The sequence below is a fragment of the Quercus suber genome, unplaced genomic scaffold, assembly GCF_002906115.3.
Source record: "Quercus suber isolate HL8 unplaced genomic scaffold, Cork oak 2.0 scaffold_666, whole genome shotgun sequence".
Lineage (NCBI taxonomy): Eukaryota > Viridiplantae > Streptophyta > Magnoliopsida > Fagales > Fagaceae > Quercus > Quercus suber.
In genome coordinates this window covers 378,872-396,251 of record NW_027070107.1, presented here as the reverse complement: position 1 = coordinate 396,251, position 17,380 = coordinate 378,872, and the positions used below count along the sequence as shown (strand labels likewise).

General features: G+C 33.2%; 2 pseudogenes; both read left to right on the top strand.

Annotated features, from left to right (window-relative positions):
* Positions 1–7,065: 7,065 nt before the first annotated feature.
* Positions 7,066–13,789, top strand: LOC136061172 (alkane hydroxylase MAH1-like; annotated as a pseudogene).
* Positions 13,790–15,718: 1,929 nt separating this feature from the next.
* LOC136064329 (alkane hydroxylase MAH1-like) overlaps positions 15,719–17,380 on the top strand; it is a 2,903-nt pseudogene continuing 1,241 nt past the window's right edge.

Here is a 17,380-nt window from a genome sequence, read left to right as displayed (position 1 = left end):
TTTATTTTGGGTATAACGGAGTATTATATTATAAAATAGAGTTCATGCATGCTATGTGATCATGTTATATCAGTTATACTTAACAGAATTAAGATTAATAGGTAAATTTGGAGATTTTCCAAATCTCATAGGTCAATAATACAAAATTAATAGCATAAAGATATCATTTTGCAATCGACCAAAACCCTAAAGGGTCTTTTACATTTTGTTCTCTTTTTTATTTGTTCAAGATATTCATCAATTAATATTTTCATCAATAGTGATTCCTAATTTTAGACATCAATTAATATAGATCTTGGGAGTCTTTGGAAGATTCGACTTTTTTTTTTTTTTGTTGATATTAATTCATGATAAAGCGCCTATCAACTATTTATTCGATTGATAATGTAATTTCAGCATTTAGTTCACAATTATGATATCATCTAACATACTAAAATAACTATCACCAATAGTAGGAGATGTAAGAGTTGATACATAAAATAAATTTTATTTGACTGATAATCATATAAAAACAAAGTACCGTTTAACAATTTGATATAATTATGATGCTAAACAAGCACCAGTATCAGGGGTGGCGGCACTTGTTGTTCAGGGGTTCAAATGAACCCCTTGACTTCCAAAAAAAAATATTTTTTATTAGTTTATTTTATTCTTAAAAATATTTTTGCATACATTGGTTGAAATCTTGCACACCTTGATCATAGATTAGTACAACCTAAAACTAAACAACAATTAGACATTTAATGTATTATTTATGTTAGTATGTAATTGAAGAAAAAAATAGTAAAGTTAGCAATTTTTCGTCTAATATTTATGTATTTATACATGGATGAATATGGATGTGTGGGTTAATAAATAATATAGTGTTAGTGGGTTGCATTTTGTCATTTTAGTTTAAGGACAAAGTTTAGCTACAAAATTGGTTGTACCCTAAGGTTACAACCTTACTCAATAAAATAAACATTATTACATATTTTGAAAATATAATCGTTGAATTCATGTTCTTTAAGCTCTTAATACATATGTCAAAATTTGTGTCAATCAGATATTATTTATTATATAATCTATAAGCTTATATTTTATGCATAATTTTAAACTACAAAATTTGCAATTTAAACAATTTATTGTAACATAGCTACTGATCTTTAATTTTTTAGAAATTTTGCAAGCATGGAGGATATAAGAATAAGATGTAATCCAATGGTGGATTTGTCAAAATTCGCTCTAACAAAAAGATATTAGTAAGATTGTAGTTTTAGGCTACAACCAATTTTATAGCTAAAATTTTGTTCTTAGTTTAAAATATTTTTATAAAAAATGACAACTGCATAAAAATAAATAAATGTTATACAAACTTAACAAAATAAAATAGTCACACCTAGCTACATTGACAATTAAAAAAAAAAAAAACTAATAATGAACTATCATGTAATGATTTTAAAATATGAAAACCCGTAGAAGTTGTAAAATTCCATTTATTTGCATTTTTGTTTTTACTTGATATATAAAAGTTTTTTTGTATTAAATTTTATTTAATTTAAATTTCTTAATGACACTCTTGAAAAAAAAAATCTTAGAGCCACCACTGACCAGTATGTTTTGAACACACAACCTTCCCCATGCAGATTTTTCCCACACTGAAAAAGGGAGATTGCACAATGCGCCCCTTATCCAATCCCATGTGCCGTGTTCCCATCCCTAACCTATACATGCCAACCTTCCAATCATATTCCATTTATCTGTAATCCAAAGGCAAGATCTTTCTATCCCTATATGTAAAAGAGGGAATAGCCGGCAATAGTGTTTTGCTGAGCACCATTTGAAATTACTTTTTCGTTCATAATACTTTATTGTGTACGCTCCGCCTTTAACATAGGGGGTTTCGGTAACTATACTTGCACTAGTCTCCAACTATTTCCTTAATAAACATGTTAGAGTAAAAGAAGTCAGGAAGGTTTTCCAAAAAACTAGTACCTAAGCTAAGAAAGGGAAGCATAAAAGAATGACTGGAATCTCTCTTACATGATGAAGCTTGGCAAGTACTTTGGCCGCATAACAAGAAGCAAACAAGTTAGACAAAGAAATCTATAGCAAGTAGGAAACAGTAATGTGATAAATTTGCACATGCAAGAAGAAGCCCCCGCCCCAAGAAATCAGTTGGGAGTTTAGGACATACTTCCTAGGTCTAGAGGTCTCATCATTAAATATTATTGATGTAGAACTGACAGCACAGACCTCCTTGGAGCAGCAAAGACGCCATAAGTCACAATGCAAGATCAAGGGGTGCGCCAGTAAAAGCCATCGAGTGACAATGTTGGAATTGCATGAAATTTGGCAGGTTGAAGGGAAATATCATTCTGATCTAGACTCATTTTCAAGGGCTGCCCAAATTTAGGTGAATTCCTTTATTAAAGCTCGAAAACAGTATTTTTACTATTTTTGGTAATATTTGTTTTTCCTTAATAACATTTAATTTAAAAGTCAGAATAAGGTCTCGTTTATTTTGGAATATCTCTTAGAGACAATATTTTCAATTTTCGCAATTATCTCAATTTTGTTATTTTTGGCAAAAATTACTATTTTGCCACCTAATTACGTGATTAGCACGAATTAGGGTTTCTAGGCGTTTTCCTAGCTGCTCCAAAGGCTCTTTTTACTGTTTAAACATATTGTGGCCTACAAGGCAGTTCAATTTTCAAATTTAAAAAAAAAAAAAAATATAGACTTTTTCTTTTTCTCTCTAGTGGATTCTAGAATCCTATCATCTTGTGAATTCAAGGGACTCCTCATGGATTTGAGATTTTCATTCAAAACTAACATATTTAGTTTCATTTTTTATTCAAAAAGCAACGTGTTTGTTTTTTTGTAACTTCCGCGACATCAATTATCTATTACTAAACACGATATAATGTATCAACAGATGACATTCTATCATATAATGTATCAACAAAAGTGTTTGGAAACTTAAATGAAGAAAGTTTTCTAGCCTAGCACAAGTAGGAAACATACCCAATTGTAGGGTGACTGTTGAGTCTCAATTTTTCTATGATTTTTTTGTTATGATTTCGTCCTCTTTATCGGCTCTGGCTTGCAAGGTGGGGGTTTCTTCTTCTTTTCTATTCTTGACATTTTCAAAACCTTTAGATGTCTGTATGTTTTGTTTAGTTTAGGTGTTGACACTACAAAGAAAGCTGCCTATAGCAGCGTTTTTTTTGGGTGGCGTTTGCAAAAAAAAGCCATTATAGGTACCCTATAGTGGCGTTTTCTAAAAATGCTACTATAGGCATATCTATAGCCACGTTTAGAGGGCTCTATAGTGACGTTTTTAAACCCGAGGCCTATAGCAGCATTTTCAAGAGCTTATAGCAGCGTTTTAAAAATGCCATTATAGGTCCTGCTCTTACAAGGGTCTATAATGGCATTTGTAAAATGCTACTATAGATCCTTTTAAAAAAAAAAAACTAAAATTAAAAAAGAATCTATAGCAGCGTTTCATAAACGCCACTATAGGTCCTTTAAAAGAAAAAACCAACCAAATTTTTTTTTAATATAGCAGCGTTTTACAAACGCCACTATAAGGTATGGACCTGTAGTGGCATTTATAAAAACGCTGCTATAGCCTTTATTTTTTAAAAAAAAAAAATTAGGCCTATAGTCACAGTACAAATACAATAGTAGCATTTGTAAATGCCACTATAGCAAACGCTGCTATAGTCTAAATGGGCATATAGTAGCGTTTTTAGGACCTATAGTGGCATTTTACAAATGCCACTATAGGTCTAATTTTTTGTAAATGAACCTTGTAACGTAGTTGAATTGGTTAGGCATGGTGACTGTGACACCAAATTTCCTTCTTCACTGCTCTATTGACTTGTAAAATGGCTTCAAATATTCATATTCAAATTGTTGGATTGTTGTGAAAGTTATTGGAATTCATATTACTGTCTAATTTAGAAATTGGCTTCTGAAGAGGTCACTGAGATAAAGAATATTAACACCAGCTTGCTTTCTACAAAAATTATAACAACATGTTAATGTCCTAAATACAATTAAAATGTGGTTCTTTTCATTTCTACATGAATAATGAAATTTTGGCCTCCTAGATTATTTTTGGAGTAGAATTTAGGAAAACAATTTCAAAATGCTGATAGGTATGAAGTTTGGTATGTCTTGTTGAGTTAGCGGAAGCTTTGACACAAGATTGTTGAACAAAAGACTAAACAAAGAGCTTTTATTTAAAACTTGACTCTTTAAATTACGACTCTTTACAAGCACTGATGCTTGACTTCCATACACTAACACTAGTGCACTGCAAACACAACACTTACTCACCAAGTACACTTGCACACACCTTACTTCTAGACACCTACACACACTAGCTCTTGACTCTATTTCACTCTACACACTTACTACCTATGGCACACACTTCACAACTTTGCACATCTCTCGCTTGTTGCTTTATGACACTCCGCACTTCACACATCTCTCACTCACCTCATTACATCTATTTATACACTAGATGTATGTTGGTTAGGAAACCAACTTGAAGCTACTAGCTTCTTCCTTTTTATTGGCATTAAATTAATGCCTTTCTCCAACCTTCTAGACACCTTATAAATTTGTGGCTGAAATTCACTAGTGTAAGGAAACTTCTAGAGAACTTTCTTGGAGAGAGTTTCGGAAAGAGAGCAAGAGAGAAATGTCCGGAATTAGAGAGAAATTTCTAAAGAGAGAAATTGTTTGAGAATTTTTAGAAGTTTCTAGAGTACTCTAGAAATTTCTAGAGACAAGAGAGTTAGTATTGATTTCTAACATGTCTTTAGACTTTTTTCTTGGTCATTTTTGGAAACACAACAAAAACTCACCACCCATCACCAACTGGCCTGTCGTAGGAATGCTACCAGGTCTTTTTCGAAATGCATCACATATGTACGATTGCATGAGCCGAGTTCTACAACACTATGGTGGCACTGTCCAAGTGAAAGGCCCTTGGTGTACTGGCATGAATTTTTTCTTCACTAGTGATCCTATGAATGCTCACTACACTTTGAGCAAAAACTTCCTCAACTACAAAAAAGGACAGGGGCGGCAGTACGTTACAGTCAGGAGGTTCAAATGAACCCCCTAACCCGAAAATTATATATATATATATATATAATATTTTAAAAAAAAATTATTTTGAACCCCCTGCAATACAAATTTGCAGCCCCTCACCATGAACCTAACCCCTTTATTTTTTAAAGCCCAACTTAAACTCCGGAAAAAAATAAGTCCAAAAGAAAATTTTGGTCTTTAATTTTAGAAATAAAAAGCCCATAACTCAAAATTTGAAAAATCATAAATAAAAAAAGGGGTCAAATAAAACCTAAAAATTTATTGTTGTCTAACCTCCAAAATCTCTCATTATTCTTCTTCACTCTCCAAACCCAAAGGAAAAAGGATGCCTCTGCTTCATAGACACAAAATCTATCGCTGCTTGGTCTACCTTCTGCCGCTGCTTGATCTGGTTTTTCAGCTCTCTCTTTCTCTCTTTCTTTCATTGTGAGAGTGTGTTTATAGTGTTTTGATATGCTATTTCACTAAATCTGTGTGAGTGAATCACCGTATGTATGTGTGGAGTTATCTTTTGATTTTTTTTTTTTTTTTTTTTTTTGCTACTATAGGTCCTTTTAAAAAAAAAAAAACTAAAATTAAAAAAGAATCTATAGCAGCGTTTCATAAACGCCACTATAGGTCCTTTAAAAGAAAAAACCAACCAAAATTTTTTTTTTAATATAGCAGCGTTTTACAAATGCCACTATAAGGTATGGACTTGTAGTGGCATTTATAAAAACGCTGCTATAGCCTTTTAAAAAAAAATTAGGCCTATAGTCACAGTACAAATACAATAGTAGCATTTGTAAATGCCACTATAGCAAACGCTGCTATAGCCCAAATGGGCATATAATAGCGTTTTTAGGACCTATAGTGGCATTTCACAAATGCCACTATAGGTCTAATTTTTTGTAAGTGAAGAAATGCCACTATAGGTCTAATTTTTTGTAAGTGAACCTTGTAACGTAGTTGAATTGGTTAGGCATGGTGACTGTGACACCAAATTTCCTTCTTCACTGCTCTATTGACTTGTAAAATGGCTTCAAATATTCATATTCAAATTGTTGGATTGTTGTGAAAGTTATTGGAATTCATATTACTGTCTAATTTAGAAATTGGCTTCTGAAGAGGTCACTGAGATAAAGAATATTAACACCAGCTTGCTTTCTACAAAAATTATAACAACATGTTAATGTCCTAAATACAATTAAAATGTGGTTCTTTTCATTTCTACATGAATAATGAAATTTTGGCCTCCTAGATTATTTTTGGAGTAGAATTTAGGAAAACAATTTCAAAATGCTGATAGGTATGAAGTTTGGTATGTCTTGTTGAGTTAGCAGAAGCTTTGACACAAGATTGTTGAACAAAAGACTAAACAAAGAGCTTTTATTTAAAACTTGACTCTTTAAATTACAACTCTTTACAAGCACTGATGCTTGACTTCCATACAATAACACTAGTGCACTGCAAACACAACACTTACTCACCAAATACACTTGCACACACCTTACTTCTAGATACCTACACACACTAGCTCTTAACTCTATTTCACTCTACACACTTACTACCTATGGCACACACTTCACAACTTTGCACATCTCTCACTTGTTGCTTTATGACACTCCTCACTTCACACGTCTCTCACTCACCTCATTACATCTATTTATACACTAGATGTATGTTGGTTAGGAAACCAACTTGAAGCTACTAGCTTCTTCCTTTTTATTGGCATTAAATTAATGCCTTTCTCCAACCTTCTAGACACCTTATAAATTTGTGGCTGAAATTCACTAGTGTAAGGAAACTTCTAGAGAACTTTCTTGGAGAGAGTTCTGAAAAGAGAGCAAGAGAGAAATGTCCAGAATTAGAGAGAAATTTCTAAAGAGAGAAATCGTTTGAGAATTTTTAGAAGTTTCTAGAGTACTCTAGAAATTTCTAGAGACAAGAGAGTTAGTATTGATTTCTAACATGTCTTTAGACTTTTTTCTTAGTCATTTTTGGAAACACAACAAAAACTCACCACCCATCACCAACTGGCCTGTCGTAGGAATGCTACCAGGTCTTTTTCGAAATGCATCACATATGTACGATTGCATGAGTCGGGTTCTACAACACTATGGTGGCACTATCCAAGTGAAAGGCCCTTGGTGTACTGGCATGAATTTTTTCTTCACTAGTGATCCTATGAATGCTCACTACACTTTGAGCAAAAACTTCCTCAACTACAAAAAAGGACAGGGGCGGTGGTACGTTACAGTCAGGAGGTTCAAATGAACCCCCTAACCCGAAAATTATATATATATATATATATATATAATATTTTTAAAAAAATTATTTTGAACCCCCTGCAATACAAATTTGCAGCCCCTCACCATGAACCTAACCCTTTATTTTTTAAAGCCCAACTTAAACTCCGGAAAAAAATAAGTCCAAAAGAAAATTTTGGTCTTTAATTTTAGAAATAGAAAGCCCATAACTCAAAATTTGAAAAATCATAAATAAAAAAAGGGTCAAATAAAACCTAAAAATTTATTGTTGTCTAACCTCCAAAATCTCTCATTATTCTTCTTCACTCTCCAAACCCAAAGGGAAAAGGATGCCTCTGCTTCATAGACACAAAATCTACCGCCGCTTGGTCTACCTTCTGCCGCTGCTTGATCTGGTTTTTCAGCTCTCTCTTTCTCTCTTTCTTTCATTGTGAGAGTGTGTTTATAGTGTTTTGATATGCTATTTCACTAAATCTGTGTGAGTGAATCACCGTATGTATGTGTGGTTATCTTTTGATTTTTTTTTTTTTTTTTTTGGTTAAGTTTTTGAATCTTGGATTGTGTGGGGGGAGCTATGGCATTAAGAATTGTGTTCTGAACTTCTAATATTTTTTGTTGAGTAACTCAACATGAGTTTTGAGTCTCTAAAGTAAAGTCTGACCGTGTCTGTGTGATTGTGTGTGGGCCTGTGGGGTTAACTCCCCCATTAAGAATTGTGTTCTGAACTTCTGATATTTGTTGTTGAGTAACTCAATATGAGTTTTGAGTCTCTAAAGTAAAGTCTGACCGTGTTTGTGTGATTGTGTGTGGGCCTGTGGGGGTTAATGGGTTATAGACTTATATAACTTATTACTTTTATTAGTTTATAGTGTGTTATTGTTGTTGAGTACTTGAGTTTGAGTTTCTTTACTGTTGGGTGTTACAAAGTTGCTGTAAGTATTTTACTAATTTGATATAAAGTTGAGTTATGACTTATTACTTTGACTATTTGACTAATTTGTGACTTGTGAGTAGTTTTTTAATTTTGTTGAATGTGACTTTGATTTGTGAGTGGTTATTGGCTATGTGACTTGGTCAATACATTAACATTAAAGACAATAAAAATATAAAATATTTAAAGAATTGTAAACTTATAAATTAAAGAATTGCAAAAAAATCACTTAACAACAATAATTAATATATTTATTGTATTAGAAAAAAAAAAATTCAAATGAACTTATAGTTTATTTTTTGTTCTTTTGCTAGTACTATGGATAAATTTGTAATAAGGAAACCCTATAGGCCACAAGATTCATCTTCTACCCAAGATGCAAATCTTACTCAAGATTCATCTTCTACTCAAGATTCATCTTCTAAGCATGGTCATGTTGATGTGAACAATCTTCCTTCGGAATCTAGGCTACGAAAAAGTATTTCATTTTATCATCCTAATGATCAGATGAAATAAGAAGATATTATTTACAAAAATAACCATTTCAACCTTATGAACACGATTCTCCTCAAACAAAAATTGGTGGACTTATGCGTTGATTTAATCCTAAATGGTTTAAAGAGTATGAAAGTTGGTTGGAATATAGTATTGAAAAGGATGTTGCATATTGTTTATATTGTTACCTATTTAGACAAGATGTTGGTATGCAATCTGGAGATGACAGTTTTATGACAAAGGGATTCAATAGTTGGAATGAAAAGCTAGACCTACATGTTGGAGGTGTTAATAATGCCCATAACCAAGCTCTTAAAAATGGTGAGAATCTAATGAAGAAAAATCAACACATTCAAAGTGTTTTTGTTAAGCAGTCAAATCAAGATAAAATTGAATATCAGACTCAATTAAATGCAACAGCTGATTGCATAAGATTGATTTTGCATCGGGGGTTAGCTTTTCGTGGTCATGATGAATCTGATGACTCAAGTGATAAAGGAAATTTCCTTGAGCTTCTACAATTTTTGGCAGATCATAATGATGTTATTAATGAAATGTTGCAAAAAAAACTCCAAAAAACAACAAGCTAACCCATTCTAATATTCAAAAAGACATTGTGAATGCAGTTGCATATAAAACTACCGATGCCATCATCGAAGATCTTTTCAATTTTAGTTGATGAGTCCTATGCTATCTCAATAAAAGAACAAATGGTTGTTGTTTTGCGTTATGTGGACAAAAAGGGAATTTTTATAGAGCGATTTCTTGGTATTGTACATGTAGCAAATACCTCTACTTTGTCTCTAAAAGCTGCAATTGAATTTTTATTCAGTAAATATGCATTGCGTTTATCAAGACTACGTGGGCAAGGTTATGATGGGGCCAGTAACATGTAAGGTGAATTCAATGGTCTTAAAACTTTAATTCTAAATGAGAATAAATTAGCATTTTATGTCCATTACTTTGCTCATCAACTTCAGTTGACTCTTGTAGCTGTTGCTAACAAGCATACTGATATTGCTGAATTTTTTAGCTTGGTTAGTAAAATAGTAACTATTGTTGGAGTTTCTTGTAAAAGACGAGAATTTTTACAAAATGCATAACTTGCCAAAATTACAAAAGCATTAAACTTGGGTGAACTTGAAAGTGGGCAAGGTTTAAACCAAGAGACAAGTCTTAAATGTGCTGGTGATACACGTTGGGGATCACATTATAGGACAATCCTCAACTTGATTTTGATGTTCTCTTCCACAGTTGATGTACTTGAGATGATTGAAAAGGATAGCCTACTCTCTGAGCAAAGAGTTGAAGCTCGATCTATTTTAAGGTTAATTCTATCTTTTGAATTTTCCTTTGCTTTACACTTGATGAAAAATATTTTGGGGATCATAAATGAGTTGTCAATAGCATTGCAAAATAAAATTCAAGATATTGTAAATGCTATGACACTTGTTAGAGTGTCTAAACAATGATTGCAGATGATGAGAGATGATGAATGGGAAGCTCTATTGGCTGAAGTATCCACATTTTGTAGCAAGTATGATATTCCTATCTTAAACATGGAAGAAATATTTGTAGTTGGTGTGAGGTCATGACGCAACGCCCCACAAATTACAAATTTACATCACTATCGTGTTGACCTATTCTTTGAAGTCATAGATTTGCAACTTCAAGAGATTAATAATCGTTTTTCAGAGGTGACTAGTGAGTTGCTACTTTGTATGGCTTGCTTGAATCCAAGTGATTCTTTTTTGGCTTTTGATATACAAAAATTGACCCGTCTTTCAAAGTTCTATCCGTCTAATTTTTTTGAGACAGGTGTATCGGCACTTGATAATCAACTTCAGACTTACATTGTTGATATGCGATCCAATGACGATTTTTTAGAGATTAAAGGAATTGGGGTCTTTGCAAGAAAGATGCTGGAGACAAATAAGGATGTTACATATCCATTGGTATATTTGCTTATGAAGTTAGTTTTGACCCTTCCTGTTACGACTGCAACAGTGGAAAGAAGTTTTTCAGTAATGAAATATATCAAGAATGAATTGCACAATCAAATGGGGGATCAGTGGTTAAATGATTGTTTGACTGTGTACATTGAAAAAGATATAGCTTGTAGGATTGATAATGAATCTATCATGCAACGGTTTGAAAATATGAAACCTCGTAGAAGACAATTGCAGAATTTCTTCTTCTTTTTTTTTTTTTTTTGGTGATAGTGATATATTCAAGTCTCTTTTGTTTTAGATTTTATATAATTTATGTTTCTTATTGACCCTCCTAGACAAAAATCATGGAGTTGCCCCTGAAAAAGGGACTGATATCCAAGAGATTTTGGAGCCTTTAGGTGATGGGATTATCAATTCTGATTCAGATTGGTGGGCATACCAGAGAAAGATGATGCATTCGATCATGAAAAACAGCAAGTTCGAGTTGTTTTTAATGAAAGTTGTTCAACAAAAGGTGGTCGCTGGTCTCATTCCACTTCTCAATTACATCTCCAAGTCAAATATTGAAGTGGACTTACAAGAGGTTTTCAAGCGGTTCACGTTTGATAACAGTTGCTTAATGGTTTTAGGCTTCGACCCAATTTCTCTTTTAGTTGAATTTCCAAAACGTACCTATGAAAAGGCTTTTGATGAAATAGAAGAGGCTATTTTATACCGTCACATCGTGCCCAATTGGTGTTGGAAGCTGCAAAGATGTCTTTAAATTGGACAAGAAAAGAAGCTAAGAAAAGCTTGGGATGCCTTTGATCGTTTCTTAAACCAATGCATCGCATCAAAGCGAGAAGAACTATTAAGCCGAGAAAAAACCCACTTGGAGGAAGCGAAGTTCGACTTATTGACAGCTTATATGATGCAAGAGGAAATTGTAAACATGGGAGTTTGCAGTAAATCCAACAAGTTTTTGAGGGATACAGCATTTAATCTCATTGCAGCTGGGAGTGACACCATGGGTGCAGGTCTCGCTTGGTTTTTTTGGCTGATTGCAACGCACCCATCTGTGGAAATGAAGATTCTAAAGGACAGTGGCGACGCCACGTTCATTTCAAGGTGTTCCCAAGAACACTTTGAACTGAATTTTTTTTTTTTAATATATAATAATTAAAATTTTTTATTTGTTTACCCTTTAAAAAAAAAATTAGGAACACCCTCAATCAAAGTTAGGAAAACTCTAAAAAAAATTTTATTTGTTCTACTTTCAAGCCAAAAAAATTTGAATTAAAATCTGAAGAAAAAAAAATTATAATAGAGCAACAGCAGGCACTCAAATTCTCAACAAAAAACAACGGACGGCAAGCCCACCACAAGCCCAACAGATGGTAGCAAACCCAATAACCCATGGATTCTCACCCAAAAAAAAAAAAAAAAAAAAACCCTAACCTAATATACTAAAATTAGATCGGGCCTCAAACACTTCACACTTCACAGATGCAACAACCACGACGCCAACAACCAACAGAATGGACGACATGGTAGGAGATCACCAAATCAGGCCTCAAAGGCTCAAACTCGATCTCCCATTCAAACGGAAGCTACACCTCGACGTGCTGCCCCACCTGCCCAATCGATCTTCCTCAATTCCTCACCTCGCCACTATGCCTAACGGCGCCTTGCCACTGAGCCTGATGGCGCCGCGCCTCAGGTATTTCATCTTTGTGACTCTGTCTCAGTCTCTCTGCTCTTTATCTAAAGAGGGAAGAATGAAAGTGAAAAAATGATATATGAAATCACTGACTCAGTCTCTCTCTCTCTTTAAGACTTTGAACTGTGATTGTCATTTGTCTGGTGCTTTTGCCTAGTTTACTTTATAAATTTTTATTAATATTTGCCTATTTTTGGAGTTATCCGTTGGTGTTGGTGTTGGTGAGATAAATTAATTGTCTTTTTTTAGTGTTGGTGTTGGTATTTTTTGGTGAGATACAATTAATTGGCTTTATCTAATTGATTCTAGTCTTCTGACTGGGGCAATGGGGGCATTGGGGCTTATCTATTGAATTGGGGTGAATAGGGGCATGGGCGGGGTAAATGCACATGGGTGTGTGGCTGTGTGCTAGTGCAACAATACAACTAATAATTAATAAACAATTATTTAATTAACCAATAATTAATTGGAGGAAGCAACTAATAAATAATAATTATAATTTAATTAACTAATACATTATAAAAGACAAATAAATTAAATTATGTTACTATGTTAGACTGAACAACAATTAATAATTTTATAATTAATGAAACAACAATATAACAAATTATAGTTTATAAAAGACAAACAAATTAATGAAACAACTAAACAACAATAATTAATAATTTTATTAATATTTCAAATGAACTTATAGTTTGTTGTTTATTCTTTTGCTAGAATTATGGACAAATATTTGATAAAAAAACCACGTGCCCAAAAAAAAAAAAAAATTTCTGGGAAAAACTTTTAGGAACATCCTGGTAAAAATTCTTGGAGTCGCCATTGCTAAAGAAGATCAAAGAGAACTTTATGGTGAAAGATGATAAGAAGTGGGAGTGTTTTGGTATTCAGGAGCTAGATACACTTGTTTATCTCCATGCAGCCTTATGTGAAGCCCTACGTCTATACCCTGTGGTGGCTTTTGATCCTAGAACTGCAGTTAAAGCAGACATTCTTCCTAGTGGTCGCCATATTAGTGCCAATACACCCATTATAATTTCTCTATATGCAATGGGAAGGATGGAAGAAATATGGGGCGAAGATTGCATGCAATATAAGCCAGAGAGATGGATTTCGGAGCAAGGAGGATTAATTTCTGTACCATCATTTAAGTTCACAGCGTTTGGTGGAGGCCCAGGAGTTGTTTGGGTAATGCTATGGCATTCATTCAAATGAAAATTGTTGCAAGCTCCATCGTATGGAATTTTCACGTTGAAATGGTTGAAGGTCATCCCGTCTCACCAAGTGTTTCTGTTGTACTTCATATGAACATGGTTTAAAGGTAAGGATTACCAAAAGAAGCGTTTGATGTGGATTGGTGATTGGTACAAGTAGATATATGTATTAAAAGAAAATCTATCATGTATCCAATACATGTAACCCCATATGAGAAAGTAGATACATTATGGCACACATGTAATATTGCCTCATATTTGAGGGCTGTATCACTATCATGTATGTAAATAGTACTCCATACATGGTACACATATATAGCTTGAATAATTGGAAGCCATCCCTGTTTTTCGTTGGTTATCAGTTCGTATTTTCTTTTCCTCTGTTGACTAACTATTTTGACAATAACAGGTTAGATAGTAATTTAGAGTACGATAGAAACTACGAATAAAAAGAGCGTAAATGAATTACATAGCTTGCTCTAGTTAGGATGGTATTTTGATCTTGACAGTGATATGTATGTGATCTAAATAATCATGCCTACCTATTCAAATCGTTACTCTAGACTACAGAATACTTTATTATTAGGTTAAAACGCACCTTACATGTACTTGGAGGCAATGTCTTATCTTCATTGGCAATTTGGCATGCGTAAAGTATCTATGGCACTTGAGTTTTGTGGGGGTAGCCTTGCTTTGTTGAGTCTTGGGAAAAAGAACTTGGATTTTTATTTTATTTTTTTATAACAAAGAATCATATTATTAAATACACAATTAACCTGGTTTGACAATGCCCAAACAATTCCTGTCAAATATTACACCCTTATCATCCTGAACTAACAATATACTAATATCCATAAGGGATGCATCAAAAAAGACAAAATCCTATTGCAGCTTAGATCCTCTCCTAGCCAAAGCATCGGCACACATATTGACCTCCCCAAAGCAGTGTTTAGACTCTCCTGTGGAGGAGTCTTTATCTTTAAGTGTTAGTGATTACATATGGATTACTAATTCTTCACATGGATTTTTTCAAATAAATACTCTGCAAAACATATGTTATGTTGACTAATTTGCATGATCTGTCAAGGTTTCATATTTTGAAAAAGGTGAAAGAGACCCATATTTTTAAGGAAAAATAATCCCCAAAAAAAAAAAAAAAAAAAAAAAAACATACTGTGATTTAAGTCAGTTTGCAACTGAACTTCTATTTTATCAACTTTGTATTATTGACTCATGAAGTTTAATAATGTCCAAATTAACTCCATCTCAATTTTGTTAGCTATAATTGACTGAAATTTATTATATGTTGTGCATATATATGTTATATTTAAAAAGACTAAAGTGGTCATGTGCACAACACATGACCGTTTTATTTAAGATCGATGGTCATTATGTGTGTGTATATAAACTTTACTGATGTAAAATAAATTGTCAGGTTGCTATGGCACAAAAACTGAGTGCACAAGACTTTCTCAAGTGACAATAAGTGATTCATCATATTAATAATGTAATAAATAAATTTCTTAATATAGTGTGTTTATCTTGTATTTAAAAGTTACATATCAAATTATGGTTTATGTAGTAAATTATGGGTATTTTCTTGGGAAAAAAAGGTAGAAATTTGATAGTAATTTTAACATCACATTGAACTCATGGTACTGAACTAGAATGAATTAGACCGAATGAACCGAATTGGACTCAATGTAAGAAATGGACTAAATTGGACCGAAGTGAACCAAAATGGACCAAAATAAATTGAATTAGACCAAATGGACCAAATCATCAGCCAAATCACCATTTATCTTTTTATTGATTTGTTCCTCTAATTTCTTTGAAAATATTAAATATATTGATCGGTTGAAAGAACCAAAATTAAAACTAGCATATATGAGAGTATATAAGTAAGTTGTAATCCCATTTGAACCAGGAATTTTGAAAGGAGCAAAAAAAGTTTACATATTATTAAAAACATCTAATCATCTCTATTCTTTGAAGTCATAGATTTGCAACTTCAAGAGATTAATAATCGTTTTTCAGAGGTGACTAGTGAGTTGCTACTTTGTATGGCTTGCTTGAATCCAAGTGATTCTTTTTTGGCTTTTGATATACAAAAATTGACCGGTCTTTCAAAGTTCTATCTGTCTAATTTTTTTGAGACAGGTGTATCGGCACTTGATAATCAACTTCAGACTTACATTGTTGATATGCGATCCAATGACGATTTTTTAGAGCTTAAAGGAATTGGGGTCTTTGCAAGAAAGATGATGGAGACAAATAAGGATGTTATATATCCATTGGTATATTTGCTTATGAAGTTAGTTTTGACCCTTCCTGTTACGACTGCAACAGTGGAAAGAAGTTTTTCAGTAATGAAATATATCAAGAATGAATTGCACAATCAAATGGGGGATCAGTGGTTAAATGATTGTTTAACTGTGTACATTGAAAAAGATATAGCTTGTAGGATTGATAATGAATCTATCATGCAATGGTTTGAAAATATGAAACCACGTAGAAGACAATTGTAGAATTTCTTCTTCTTCTTTTTTTTGGTGATATTGATATATTCAAGTCTCTTTTGTTTTAGATTTTATATAATTTATGTTTCTTATTGACCCTCCTGGACAAAAATCATGGAGTTGCCCTTGAAAAAGGGACTGATATCCGAGAGATTTTGGAGCCTTTAGGTGATGGGATTATCAATTCTGATTTAGATTGGTGGGCATACCAGAGAAAGATGATGCATTCGATCATGAAAAACAGCAAGTTCGAGTTGTTTTTAATGAAAGTTGTTCAACAAAAGGTGGTCGCTGGTCTCATTCCACTTCTCAATTACATCTCCAAGTCAAATATTGAAGTGGACTTACAAGAGATTTTCAAGCGGTTCACGTTTGATAACAGTTGCTTAATGGTTTTAGGCTTCGACCCAATTTCTCTTTTAGTTGAATTTCCAAAGCGTACCTATGAAAAGGCTTTTGATGAAATAGAAGAGGCTATTTTATACCGTCACATCGTGCCCAATTGGTGTTGGAAGCTGCAAAGATGTCTTCAAATTGGACAAGAAAAGAAGCTAAGAAAAGCTTGGGATGCCTTTGATCGTTTCTTAAACCAATGCATCGCATCAAAGCGAGAAGAACTATTAAGCCGAGAAAAAACCCACTTGGAGGAAGCGAAGTTCGACTTATTGACAGCTTATATGATGCAAAAGGAAATTGTAAACATGGGAGTTTGCAGTAAATCCAACAAGTTTTTGAGGGATATAGCATTTAATCTCATTGCAGCTGGGAGTGACACCATGGGTGCAGGTCTCGCTTGGTTTTTTGGCTGATTGCAATGCACCCATCTGTGGAAATGAAGATTCTAAAGGACAGTGGCGACACCACGTTCATTTCAGGCTGTTCCCAAGAACACTCTGAACTGAAATTTTTTTTTTTTATATATAATAATTAAAATTTTTTATTTGTTTACCCTTTAAAAAAAATTAGGAACACCCTCAATCAAAGTTAGGAACACTCTAAAATTTTTTTTATTTGTTCTACTTTCAAGCCAAAAAAAAATTGAATTAAAATCTGAAGAAAAAAAAATTATAATAAAGCAACAGCAAGCACTCAAATTCTCAACAAAAAACAACGGACAGCAAGCCCACCGCAAGCCCAACAGATGGTAGCAAACCCAATAACCCATGGATTCTCACCAAAAAAAAAAAAAAAAAAAAAAAAAAAAAA